Genomic DNA, 14036 nt, shown 5'->3' with positions numbered 1-14036 from the left:
CAGGTTTCACGGTAGGACGGAAGGTCTGCACACGTGCGGTAGGCTGTGTAGTACTGGGTTCCATCATTCCTGCTCCTGTTTGCTCAGAGGGCAAAGGTTCCATATCAGGAAGAGCGAGATGATAAGACGAGGGGCTACAATCCCTGCCCACTTACCCTCCTCCAGAGCAGACGTGTCACTCTGGGAGAAGTGGGCCACCAGCCTCCTCTTCCCTCAGCTCAAGCAGAGGAATACAGAGGTCCCCTTAGAACTTAGAACAGTGCCTGTCACACAGTGTGAGTGTGTGTGTGTGTGTGTGTGTGTGAGAGAGAGAGAGAGAGAGAGAGAAAGACAGTTTGGCAGAGCACACAGATCTTTTCAGTTACAGTCTTTTCCCCCCAAAAGTTGGCCTGTTGCTTCATTTTCTTCTGAAAACCAATATTGTAGAGAAGTCTGAAATCAAACTGGCTTTGTTGCCTTCGAGCACAGTGGTTAAGAGCTCTGGTCAGACCGCCTCGCTTTGTGGCGCTCTGACCAGAGCTCTTTGACTTGCCCCGTGATGTGTGACCTTGAGCAAAGTGACTTGACCTCTCTGATCCTCTCTGATCCTTACTGTTGTCCTTTGTAAAGTGGGGCAGCTCCTAGACCTCCCTGTCATGGACCCTTTGGATCTGTTAGCCAGACCAGCCTTCCTCTCTTTTCTTTGTCTGTTTCTTCTCGCTCTAACCTTTTAGTTCTGGTGGGACTTCTAGTCATAGTACCCTCAGCCCCTGCTTGAATATCTCACTCCATCCTCTTGCCCACCGTCATGGATCCAAGGGTGAGCACAGAACATAAACAACCGGTGTCCTTCTGTGGGGAAACCAGAAGAGGGACTCTGTCTTCTTTTGGGGCAGCTGAGTTGGGACACTGTGAGCCCAGAGCTGCAAGTGCATCTGGGGGAAGCCTGCCTGCTCCCAAGCGCAATGAGAGAGCTGAGGCAGCTGGAGGGCAGAGGGATCCTGACAAGATGGTCCCAGTCGCTGAATCCAGTCCACTTAACAGCCAGCACCACCATTTTATTGGAAGGCTATGAGGGTTAAATGAGAGAATTCATGGAAAGTAACATGTGGCCTGTGGAACTCAAGCCCTCCATTAATGATGACTTGTTTTCTCCTCCCTGAATGATGGCAGGGCTTCCCCCACCCCACTCCCCACCCCCGCCTGCCCCTTATTAAACATTGTTGCCAAATATCTCTGTGGGCAGGTACTTAATTTCCTGTGAACCGTGGTGAGTTCTTTCAGTCCACAGATACAGATCTTCCTCCAGCTTAGGAAGACCTTCTCTAAGCTTTCATCCTACGCCTTGGTGGGAACAGCGAGTCCCTGGGTGCTGGGGCTGACGCTCTGTTCTTCCTATCTTTATCTTTGTCCTCCTCTGCCTGATGAGTTCCTGGAGGCGTGGACGTGGTCGGCAGTGTTAATCTCAATAGCTATTGACTTCTTCCTTGTTCTACCCCCAACTCCCCAGGCCACAGAAGGTCCAGGTGGCAGAACTCCTTGCTTACAGAAAGCCAGCTCCTTTATGCTGGGTGGTTGTGGAGAAGGCTTCAGCTGTTTCCCGGGTCAGCTGTTTCCCGGGCCAGGGCTGCTGTCTTTCTAGCAGCAGTACCAGCAGGTACCTGCCATACACTACTTCTCAGTGATAGACTTCAGGCAAAGTTATGGGGACAAGGGCAACTATGCAGGTTCCACAGACCCTTGATGTGCAGGCCTAGCCTGGGCGCTAGTAAGAAATGCAGAATCTCAGGCCCCAAACTGGACTCACTGCGTCACAGGGAGCCTTTCTGACAACATTCCCAGGCAATTTGTGTACCCATTTGAGAAGCTTGGCTCCAGAGCACAGGCCACTTTAACCCTTTTATTCATAGTCCTTTTTTTTGGAGTGGGGAGATCTACTCACATGTCATTTTTCATAGCAAAATCCTTCCCAGACTCCTCACCAGACCACATCATGTCATGTTCTTTTTACTGCTTACTTCATCTTCATGTGAAATTTCCCTTAATGTCACTACCATAAAGTGGGGGCTCTATTACCAAGGACTAGGAATCTTATATGCACAATTCACACTTTATTGAAACTTTAATTTTACTAGGTCAGATTTCTGCTGTGTCTTTGGCTCGCCTCACCTTTTGGAGAATTACGAAACTTGCCACATTTCTGCCAGATGCTTCTTCCTGTTTTGTTCTCAGTTTGGGCTGTTTGTTTCTATTTGCTTGATGTTTGTATGCAAAAACAATCAAAAAACATTTGTGGTTTATGTAAACACTGAGCACAATTCAAATTTGTTCCATATGAGAGTCTCTGACTAATAATTCTAATGTCCTGTAGTTGCTCTAAGGTTAAGGTTGAATTATCATTTCTTTTTAGCATATTTATTGAATGTGTTTTCGGGTGAAAAGCCGTTATGTCATTAAAAAGAAGTCTTTGTTCAAAATGTGGAAAATTTTTCAAGAGCTGCTTTAACAAATGTTGCTAGCTGAAAGGTCATTCTGTAAGATAGTTATGTTCTTGGCAAAAATTGAAAAGCACAAGCACATCAAGAGTTGGCCAAGGAATGGGGAACTGGGAATTCTCTTCTGCTGGAGGGAATGTATATTAGTACAGTCATTTTGGAAAGTAATACTGAAAATGTGCCACATCTAGCAATTTTACTTCTTTGATACTCAAAGAGAAAGTTTTTATAAATGTGGGCAAAGAGGTATTAAAGGATGTACTAGAATTTCTTAAAGTGCTATTGGTGTGTGGGCCACTTGTTTATGTATCACCTGGGCTCCTGGATAAACTGCAAATTCCTCAGCTGTGTACTGTACCTACTAAAAATAAGAATTTCTAGGAACTGAGGCCCAGGAATTCACATCTTTAACAATGTGTTCCCTTCCAAATTTGAAAGGCATTGCTGTTTTCCTAATATGTAGTCTAATTTTATTTCTTTTAGTGCTTATTCTTATTGTTTTGAAAAGAAGTGGTATTATATGGTCCACAGAAAAGTGAGAAAAGAAACAACTAGTATCTGTAATGCTTGCCCTTCTCCAAAGATTCTTTGAAATTTGAAGGTAATTTTTTTCCTTCTATGCTTATATATGTTTGTTTTTTAAACTTGCTACGGAAAATTTCAAATATATACACAAAGAGAATAATGCATCAAGCACCCATGTGCGTATCCTACAGCTTCAACAATTGTCTGCTCAATTGCAATCTTCTTTCAATTCTATCTACCACTCAGCCTCAACCTCTTTTCCACTCACCCTCTTTGAAGGCCATCTCTGACAGCATATCATTTTATCTGTAAATATTTTGACAATGTATCTCTAAAAGATAAGGACTCAAACATATGATCACACCATCTTTACACCTAAACCAGATTAACAATAGTTTATGTCAGCATTTATCTGGTTAGTGTCGATAGCAATCCAGTCAGTGTTCACATTTCTCTAATTGTCTGATTTTTTTAATACTTAACTTGACTTAAGATTCGGATGAAGTTCATACAGTTCAATTGACTGAGATATCTTTTGTTGCTTTTCTCATCTGTTGGTTTCCCCTCCAATGTTTTTCGCCTTATAATTTATTTATTGAAGAAAGAAGATCCCATAGTGTTTCCCACCATCTAGATTTTATCGATTACATCCCTGTTGTTTCATTGATATGTTTCTCTGTTCTTTTATTTCCTGTAAATTGGCAGAGAGAGCTAGTGGGTTGATTAGGTTCAGGTTTCATTTTTTTCCATCAATGCACTATGTATTTCCATCATGAGGCATATGTCTGCTTGTTACTCTGGTTAGCAGCTATTGATGATCATTGTTCAGATCCATTGATTTATTAGTGGTTGAAAAATGGTGATATTCTATCAAGTCTTCTTCATATATTGTAGGGATGCTTCTTCAGTTCAGTTCAGTCCAGTTCAGTCCCTCAGTCATGTCCAACTCTTTGTGACCCCATGGACTACAGCATGCCAGGCCTCCCTGTCCATCACCAACTCCTGGAGTTTACTCAAGCTCATGTCCATTGAGTGGGTGATGCCATCCAACCATCTTATCCTCTGTCGTCCCCTTCTGCTCCCACCTTCAATTTTTCCCAGCATCAGGGTCTTTTCAAATGAGTCAGTTGTTCGCATCAGGTGGCCAAAGTATTGGAGTTTCAGCTTCAGCATCAGTCCTTCCAATGAATATTCAGGACTGGTTTCCTTTAGGATGGACTGGTTGGATCTCCTTGCAGTCCTAGGGACTCTCAAGAGTCTTCTCCAACACCACAGTTCAAAAGCATCAATTCTTCGGCGTTCAGCCTTCTTCACAGTCCAACTCTCACATCCATACATGACTACTGGAAAAACCATATCTTTGACTAGACAGACCTTTGTTGGCAAAGTAATGTCTCTGCTTTTTAATATGCTGTCCAGGTTGGTCATAACTTTTCTTCCAAGGAGTAAGCGTCTTTTAATTTCATGGCTGCAGTCACCATCTGCAGTGATTTTGGAGCCCAAAAAATAGTCTCTCACTGATTCCATTGTTTCCGCATCTATTTCCCATGAAGTGATAGGACCAGAAGGCATGATCTTAGTTTTCTGAATGTTGAGTTTTAAGCCAACTTTTTCACTCTCCTCTTTCACTTTCATCAAGAGGCTCTTTAGTTCTTCTTCACTTTCTGCCATAAGGGTGGTGTCATCTGCATATCTGAGGTTATTGATATTTCTCCCAGCAATCTTGATTCCAGCTTGTGCTTCATCCAGCCCAGCATTTCTCATGATGTACTCTGCATATAAGTTAAATAAGCAGGGTGACAATATACAGCCTTGATGTACTCCTTTCCCAATTTGGAACCAGTCGGTTGTTCCATGTCCAGTTCTAATTATTGCTTCCTGGCCTGCATACAGATTTCTCAAGAGGTAGGTCAGGTGGTCTGGTATTCCCATCTCTTGAAGAATTTTCCACAGTTTCTGGTGATACACACAGTCAAAGGCTTTGGCATAGTCAATAAAGCAGAAGTAGATGTTTTTCTGGAACTGTCTTGCTTTTTTGATGATCCAACAGATGTTGGCAATTTGATCTCTGGTTCCTCTTCCTTTTCTAAATCCACCTTGAACATCTGGAAGTTCACAGTTCATGTACTGTTGAAGCCTGGCTTGGAGAATTTTGAGCGTTGCTTTGCTAGCATGTGAGATGAGTGCAATTGTGCAGTAGTTTGAACATTCTTTGGCACTGCCTTTCTTTGGGATTGAAATGAAAATTGACCTTTTCCAGTCCTGTGGCCACTGCTGAGTTTTCCAAATTTGCTGGCATATTGCGTGCAGCACTTTCACAGCATCATCTTTTAGGATTTGAAATAGCTCAACTGGAATTCCATCACCTCCACTAGCTTTGTTCGTAGTGATGCTTCCTAAGGCCCACGTAACTTCGCATTCCAGGATGTGTGGCTCTAGGTGAGTGATCACACCATCGTGATTATCTGGGTTGAGAAGATCTTTTTTATATAGTTCTTCTGTGTATTCTTGCTGCCTCTTCTTAATATCTTCTGTTAGTTCCATACCATTTCTGTCCTTTATTGTGCTCATCTTTGCATGAAATGTTCCCTTGTTATCTCTAGTTTTCTTGAAGAGATCTCCAGTCTTTCCCATTCTACTGTTTTCCTCTTTTTCTTTACATTAATCAATGAGGAAGGCTTTCTTATCTCTCCTTGCTATTCTTTGGAACTCTGCATTAACATGGTCCACTGGAGAAGGGATACTTCTATTAAAAGAATATTCCCTTCATCAACTATTTTTTTTAACTTATAGTTCATACAGGGCTTCCCTAATAGCTTATTTGGTAAAGAATCTGCCTGCAATTCAGGAGACCCCAGTTTGATTCCTGGGTTGCAAAGATCTGTTGGAGAAGGGATGGGCTACCCACTCCAGTATTCTTGGGCTTCCCTTGTGGCTCAGCTGGTCAAGAGTCCACTTGCAATTTGGGAGACCTGGGTTCAATCCCTGGGTGGGGAAAATCTCCTGGAGAAGGGAAAGGCTACCCACTCCAGTATTCTGGCTATTTCAGTATAGTTTATACAGGATAAATACTTGATCTTTCCCTTTACTAGTTTTTAAAATAATGGTTGGTTCTCTGCATGGCTGTGTGCTAAGTTGTTTTAGTCGTGTCCGACTCTTTGCGACCCTATGGACTGTAGCCCACGAGGCTCCTCTAACCATGGGATTCTCCAGGCAAGAATACTGGAGTGGGCTGCCATGCTGTCCTCCAGGGGATCTTCCCAACCCAGGGATCAAACCCATGTCTCTTGCTTCTTCTGCATTGGCAGGTGTGTTCTTTACCACTAGTGCCACTTGGGAAGTCTGGTTGGTTCTCTAGTATTCTCCAAAGGTGATCATATTTTAGATGTCAGGATATAGTTCACATGCTATAAAATTCACTAGTCTCTAGTATATTCACAAAGTTGTGCAACCATCACCATTAGGTGATCATTTTTAAAAGCCTCAGTATAAACTGAGGGACATATTTGATGTATTTTGATCCAAAGCAATTATTCTTTTAACATTCAATTGTTTTTCATCTTTAGCCAGCTGGAGCCTCTTTAAAACTGGCTCCTGAGACCTTCTGACACTTTCTTTTTTTGCTTTCTTTTATGAGAAGATATCGCTGGTTCATCTTGTACTGTTCTGCTCCAGCCCAGGAATCAGTCATTTCTCCCAGAAACCCTGGTCCTGTAGTGGGAAATTATATATAGAGATCCCAGTCTGGGTGCCTGGGGTGCTCATTATTACTGGTTATTGTTTCTAGACCTCATATATTAATTTTTACCTCTTCATTGGAGCTAATCTGTTTGCTTTGTCCTGTGATTTATAATCCATGAGGTAGAATTTAGCTATTAGTAATTCTCAGGAATTAAACTGTCTTATTCAACTAATGATTTGTGTGAAAAATACTGTTTGAAAACCACCTAATTGTCAGTCAGTGTTTATTTTAAAATTATTTCCCTTGGGTAGGGTGGTTTAAAGGTTCAGAGTAAAAATTCTTACTTGGCATTAATTATAGTCAGCTGAATTCCAACGTGACGCAACGTGTTCATATTAAGTATAACAAGTATCAAGTACCAGATAAATGATAAATTTTTATAGGGCATGCTTAGTTCAATAAAACTAGGTTCTTGCTACGGGAAAGTAAATGCTTTTTTAACCTTTGGGATATAATATAATGAATTACCACAACTTTATTCAAGAAGGTCTATATTTCTCATAAGCTAGTAATTTATTATTTCTTATTTGGATTTCTGTCAGTGATGAGAAATGAAAAGCAACAGCTTCTTTTTTTCTTTTTTTTAACAGCTTCTTTTCTGAATAATCTTTTTCTGAAGAGATGATTGAAAGGCCTTGTATTATTCCTGGCTCAAGGACCCATAAACATGTCAGGGATTTTTAGTTAAGTTATTAAAACACTGTCAAAACCTTGAGTAGTTGCTTTTAACTATCTGATATACATTAACAGCCCTGAAGGAACAAATAAATTTTAGCACATAACCAAAATCCCTTTGACTGCTTTGAAACCATCTAGTTTGTATTCACAGCATATGCCTTTGAAATGTTCTGCTCTCAATCTCCCTAAATAAAATTTCACTTTATTGTGTGTTTATTTAAGTGAGAAAATGAAAGCACTTAAGAATGTTTGTATTCAGCCATACACAGGCTCCTTATTCTTAGTTCCCCAAGGGCAAGCACCATCTTTTTACTCCCTGTGTCCAGAATTCTCTAGGTCCCTAATACTAAAACAACAAAAAAAAGTATCAGTGCAAGAGAGGCTGTAGTAGGTCCCTTAAATGCAAGGTCTCAGGTGCTTAATCACTTAGTGCTTGATTATCAAATGCTTTCAGTGATTTTAGGTGTCTTCAGGGTCCTACTGTGAATATTTTCACAACCTGTAAATTGTGTTTTATACAATATGGAACAATCTCCTTTTTAAAAAATATATTTCTTTTTTTCGGCTGTGCTGGGTCTTAGTTGTGGCATGTGGGATCTAGTTCCCCGATCCTGGGCCCCCTGCATTGGGAGCATGGAGTCTTAGCCACTGGGCCAATATCGAACCATTGAACAATTTCTGATCTCTGCTGTTCATACTTCCTTTGCGACTTCACTTTTATAACATGAGAATTTTGTATTAAATGTAGTTCCAGTGAAATTTTTATCATATACTGTTTCTTACAGCTTTCCATAAATGGATTTGAAATACCTTTTTAAAAAACGCAAAAAAAAAAAAGATTATAGCTGACCTCATCTGTACAATCATCCATAGACTAATCTTTGTTGGACTTCAATAATGGTTTGTTAAATATAATTAATAGGACTCAGCCATCCTTTCCTTGTTTCCCATCAAAGTTAACAGTCTTTTAAAAAATATATTTATTTTTGGTTGTGCTAGGTCTTAGTTGCAGGCATGTGGGATCTAGTTCCCTGACCAGGGATTGAACCCATTCCTCCACATCTGGAGCAGGGAGTCTTAGCCACTGGGACCACCAGGGAAGTCCCCTAACAGTCTTTAAAAGTGTCTGTACCTAAACTGCTTTTGGCTTTTTAAATTGAACAAACATCTTTTTTATGTTCCTTGACACTTTTTCCTCAAGTGCTAGTGGACTTAGAAGTATTGGAGGGTAATTATGGAAGAACTAGAACAAGAATATTGACATTAGGTTTTGTCCTATGTTGCTTAGTTACATGATTGATGAGACCCATTCTTGACATGTCATAGCATTAAAAGGAGGCCCTTGGAAAGTACCTATTAAATGCTGGTTACCAATATTTTGAAATCATATTAGTGTGGGTATACAAGCTATTTTTCACTTTTTTTTTAAACTTGAAAAAATATTAGTTTTATTTACCTTTCTGTGAATAGTCAGTATCTCAGCCCAGTGGAATTTTCTATAAATGATGACATGTCATCTATCATTTAATTGCTTGAAAAAAATCAAGCTTAAAGCCTTGAGAGGAAATTTACCATCAAGTACATTTTCAGAGAGTACTTCTTACTGTACCTTTGCTTTTCCTTTTTGAAAGCAACTTTATAGTTTTAAGAGGTCTGAAGGAAAGGACAAATTGCATTCTGGGAGTTTTAAAAAATCATCACGGGATACTAAAATAGAAGGCCTCTATATTTGAAGAGATTTCACACTAATATGCTGTTTGCTTTATAACTTTTGTGTTCTTTACTGTTTAGAAATATCTTTAACATTTAGTGAGCTGAACAAAGAAATAAAGCATATCAGATTCGAATTAATGTAAAGGCTACATTATTTAGCATTTAACTAGGAAGTTTTAAACATAGTTTGGGTTCACTATGAAAAAAGCATACCAATTTCAGTAGCGAAATTGCAAAATACACATTTTTGGAGTTGATAAATGTTTTATTTACTCAAATACATATTTTACTAAGTCTCTTTAAACTTTGAAAGGCTTAAGGACTTTGTAAAAAACACCCATATCGCCATTCTGCTGCTCCTTCTGTATTTATTAAAGAATGTGAAAAATTCTTTATGAAACAATCACACAAGACATATATTTCAGACTCCCCAACCGTAAAACACAGATATAGAGAAAATATACGTTACAAATTCCTGTTCGTTGCAATGTGCGAAACAAGTTTCAAAATGTAACACGTAACACTTTTTATTTTTTCTGCCGTAAACTAATCAATTAGGTTCTCTGAACGTTTATTAAAAAGAAAAAATTAAACGGTTGTTACGTGCTCTAGGATAACCCTTCTCCCCCTCCTTTTGGCCACACACCCATTTAGACTGGCAAGTCTATTTTCATTTTATTTCAAAGTTGCTTTTTTTGTTTTTTTTTAAGCGAAGGCAGGGGATAGTGGGGGTTGCTAAATTTATCTTCTTCTCCAGCCACAGGGATGAAGAAAACACATTTACTGCGGGCGGGGGTCTGAGGGCCTGCAAACAACTCAAGCAGGCGCCTGGGCCAGGACCGGCGCGGAGAGGCGGTAGGTCTCCGGGGAGGGCCCGGGGGCCGGCCGCGGCCCTCGGGAGATGGTGGGGGGCGGCCGGGCCGGTTGCGGGCCGCTTGCCTCGCCACGGGGTCGACAGACCACGGCCCCGCGCGGGCTTTTACGGCCCAGACGGCGGCAGCGGCGCGTGTGTAGCGGCGGCGGCGGGCGGGAGCGCGGAGGAGGTGGAAAGAAGGGGGGCGCTGTCACGGAGACTGCGGCCGCCGGAGACCCCGCCGCAGCGAGGCCACTGGGCTCCCCGGTCGCGGAGCGTGAGCGCGCCGACCGGGGCGCCAGGGGGACACACCGGGCAAAGGAGGGGGCCTATCTATCCTTCCGCATTTTCCTGGGTCTCTCTCCCGGGCGGTGACGTGACGTGCTGACGGCGGGCCCGTGCCGGGGAGCTGGGCCGCTTTTTGTCAGCTCCGAACTCGGCCCCTCCTCCCTCCCTCCGCCCGCCCCACCAGCCGGAGCCCGGCCCAGTGCTCCAGAGAAAGGCCGGCCTGCAGCACCCGCCACCGTCGCCGACCGCCCGCACGCCCGTCCGGTGAGTTCCGGGCGCCGCCGCGGCCGTAGGGCCTAGCCTGCGCGCAGGGGCCTGGTCCCGGCCTGGTCGGCGGCCCGCGTGGCGCCCTTCCGCGCTAGGCCGGGCGGTGTGGCGCGCGGCGCCGAGCAGGCCCCAAGGAGGCCGCAGTTAGGCCCGGGGAGGAGCCCGGCTGCCTTGAGCGGCGGCGGAGGCGCGCTCCGCAAACGGGCGGGCGTTGGGGGAGGGTTGCCCGGTGGCCCTGGAGATGGCCGAGGGGCCCCGGGTCGGTGTCGCGGCCGGCCTGGGGCATCGCGCGGGGGTGAGGCCTGGCAAGGAGGCGAAGGCTGCAGGCGTGAGGTGAAGGCCGCAGGCCGGCCGGGCCGATTTTCGCTATGTAAATATCGACGGGGGGGGGGGAGGGACGGGGGACAAGATGGCGGCACCTCGGCGCTTGCTACTGGGGACGGTTGAGGGGGTTGCCGGGAGGGGGAGCCGCCATCTTGAAGGCGGCGTCTGAAGAGAAAATTCCGCTACAGCCCGTGAGGGGGGGTCGGAGAGCGGGCGGCGGCGGCTGCGGCTCCGGTGACGGGTCCCGGAGGCCCGGCACGGCAGCGTGTGCGTGCGGAGGGGGCGTGCTCGCTCCCCACAGCGGCCATTGCCCTCGCCGCCATGATGGGCGCTCGGGCTCCAGGCGCTCGGCGGCAGCGCCACCTTCCTGCCCTGCCTCCCGCAGCCCCGTGACTGGCTCCTGCTTCCGCTGTATTTTAACTGAGCTGCCGCAGGCGGCCATAGCTGGCGCCCGGGTGCCGGTGCCATCTCGTCCCTCAGGTCCCTTCCCCCGCGCTGGTAGTCATTTGAGGGTCGTCCGGACGGATGGCCGCCGAGGCATGTGGACTCATCACGCAAAAGAGACCCCAAGACATTTTTTAATTTTTACCACATCGAAGTCACACGTGACTGTTAGGGTGCCCTAGATGCAGTTGTTTTCCAACAATCACCGTCTTCTCGAGTAAAAAAATTAAGGAGTAAAAAAAAAAAAATTGATAGGTAAGAAGTTCTTAACCACTTTTATGCTATAAGGGAAAAATGCAAATTGCACAGCACGCAAACGGAGGAATGAAAAATCTTACGGAGTCATTTGAATTTCATTAATTCGGCAACAGCTTTCTAGAAAAGATACATTTAAGCTCTTAGCGATCTGTTGGTAGCATTTTTTTTTCCGCCAGGAGTAAGAAAAGGGCAGAAGTTTTATATTCTTACTAAAGGACAGCATAAAGTGATGCAGTGCTGTTCCTGTGCCTGGTATGGTATTCAGTTTCTCTATTTGATGTGAAAAACTCTACGGTGCAGTTCCACCTTGTAAGTAGTTTTGATTGCATACTCTACTCTCCCGTGAACTCGGAGCCCAGTGCCAGGTGGTGCTCCGAAAGAGTAAAAAGATTCTTGTAGTGCAGACGGCGACTCCAAGAAGTTCGTTGTTCAGAGGCAGATGAGGTGAGATGGACTGAGGTGGTGCGGGGAAGGTACAACCAGTTATTGGGGTTTCAGAGGAAAGCAAAGTTAGGTCACATTTTGAGGTTACTGAAGGATGGGTAGGACTTTGTTTGATGGGGGTGGGGAAAGGGCGTTTCAAGGGTGAACGCTTCCTACAGAAAACAGCGAGTGTGTATAATTTGGCTGGTGGGAGTGGTGGCTAAGGTAGATCGAGCTTGCTTTGCAGGTAGAGAGGCTTATACTTGATGGGAAAAGCCCAGAGAGCCCTCAAGTATCAAGAGTGATGACGCACCTGAGCCCGGCTTTATAGTCTCTTGGACCTTCCGGTGGCCTCAGAAGAGTTTCAAAGTTGAGATATGAGAGTAGCAAGTTAACCTTGAAAAGCAGTGTTTCACTACAGGAATGATTATCAAGAATGTTCGAAAGTAAAGCCAATTTTGCTACTTTTAAAAAATAATCTGTAAAAGATAACTGCTCCTTTTTCTTGTCCTAATTTCTCACTTCAAGTAACCTTTTGTTCAAGAGTTGCTATAATTTCTGTAATAAACCAATGGGGAGGGACTTCTAGCTTTTCATTTACCGTGGTTGAACATTACAGGATCAGTGCTGTGGGTTACTTTACCAAAAGGAGGAATGAACCTGTAAGTATCCCCATGGTAATTTTTAAAGAAGTCAGTTTTAATGATGATTAAAAAGGCAGCAGCCTTCAGATGGCTTTTTTGGAATCCCTATTTTTCTGCTTGTAAGAGGAACCACCTTTTTGATTAAGAGGGTAACTAAGGCTGTTCGCTAAACTAAGCCTTCTCATGTTTTGATTAATATTTGAACTGGTCTAGATGCACATTTTGGGAATGTGTCTCCTAGAATTTTATGATAACGTAAATTTATAGGTAGCATAAATATTTATTAGAAAGTTGTTTCACTTTTTCCATTTTTTTTTAAAGAGTCTGATGTTGATTGTAAAGGGCCATGGGTTAGAAACGTTTGAGACAGTGCGTTGTAGGAGGCTGACTCTTAAGCAAGATACTAGGGTGGGCTGTGGTTGTTGGGATGGTAAAGGTAAACGTAAACTTGAAAGAACCAGTTGCTTTGTATCTTGACAACTGGGAAATACATAGAACTCTAAAAGAATTGTTATTGCTGCACATGCAGTGCAGCAGCAGTGGATGTTCCAGTACAGCAAGAGTGGATGAATAAGATTCAGAGTTAGACTCAAGTTGTATAGTTAAGAGGACAGACATCTATGGTTTAAAACTGGTGGAACACTGGCCATCTTGGATAAACGAGGTGTTGATTTTCAATTTGTGTATCTTTCAGATAGATGCAAGTTTGCCTTTTTTAAAAAGCATGCGCATAATGCATTGAAGAAAAACTTTTCTTTCGAATTGCTGTTTGTAAATGCTTCTTTTCTAAACCCATCTAGACTTTTATTGCCACTGATGTCCTTGTTTATATCATTTGTGTTTGTGTACACTGGCAATTCCAGACTTTTCTTTTTTACTTTTTAACTCCTAAACCTGTCCTTTAAACCACTCAGCCTCAGCAGAGATTACCTAATCGTTTACTTAGGCCAGAAAGATAGACGACTATCAGATATAAGCAATTGAATTTCCTTCCTGCCACTTCAAGCTCTTCCTTTGTCTCTCCCTAAGCTGTCCTCCTGTTCTTCGCTTGCAGGAAGAATTGGCCTCCTTCAGGCCCAGACGCTCTGCCTGTGGGATCCACTGGTCCCAAAGGATGGAGCTCTCTGTCAGTGTGGTTCTGCCACTTGCATCATTGCCTTCTAACTGCTGGTGCCTTTCCCTGTCCTTAAAAACATTCCTGGGTTTGCTCATCTTAAAAAAACTTCAGCTGTTTTTCCTTTCACCAGCACGTTTATTTCTGTTCATCCCACTTTTCTAGATCCGATACTTCCCAAATTGGGAAACTTTCCCACAGCATGTCAGCAGGTGTATCTCGTAAAAGTGTTCTGTGTTTCAGAAACTCTGTGCTTCTCTGTCTTTTGGCATGGGATTTTCCTCCAGGT

General features: G+C 43.7%; 1 protein-coding gene across 6 annotated transcripts in view; it reads left to right on the top strand.

Annotated features, from left to right (window-relative positions):
* Nucleotides 1-1513: 1513 nt before the first annotated feature.
* Nucleotides 1514-14036, top strand: part of ZFX (zinc finger protein X-linked) — a 48822-nt gene continuing 36299 nt past the window's right edge. The window contains exon 1 of one of the 6 annotated variants that reach the window (XM_070783911.1): nucleotides 1514-1636. The gene's annotated coding sequence lies outside the window, so the exon portion shown is untranslated. Of the gene's footprint in view, nucleotides 1637-9210; nucleotides 9988-10399; nucleotides 10538-11185; nucleotides 11564-11591; nucleotides 12652-14036 lie in introns of those variants that run through there. The other 5 variants (XM_019955837.2, XM_070783915.1, XM_070783910.1 and 2 more) reach the window with 5 other exon arrangements.

This window comes from Bos indicus, chromosome X (assembly GCF_029378745.1).
Source record: "Bos indicus isolate NIAB-ARS_2022 breed Sahiwal x Tharparkar chromosome X, NIAB-ARS_B.indTharparkar_mat_pri_1.0, whole genome shotgun sequence".
NCBI lineage: Eukaryota > Metazoa > Chordata > Mammalia > Artiodactyla > Bovidae > Bos > Bos indicus.
Note: the sequence above shows the minus strand (reverse complement) of the source record. Positions and strands in the feature narration are given on the sequence as shown.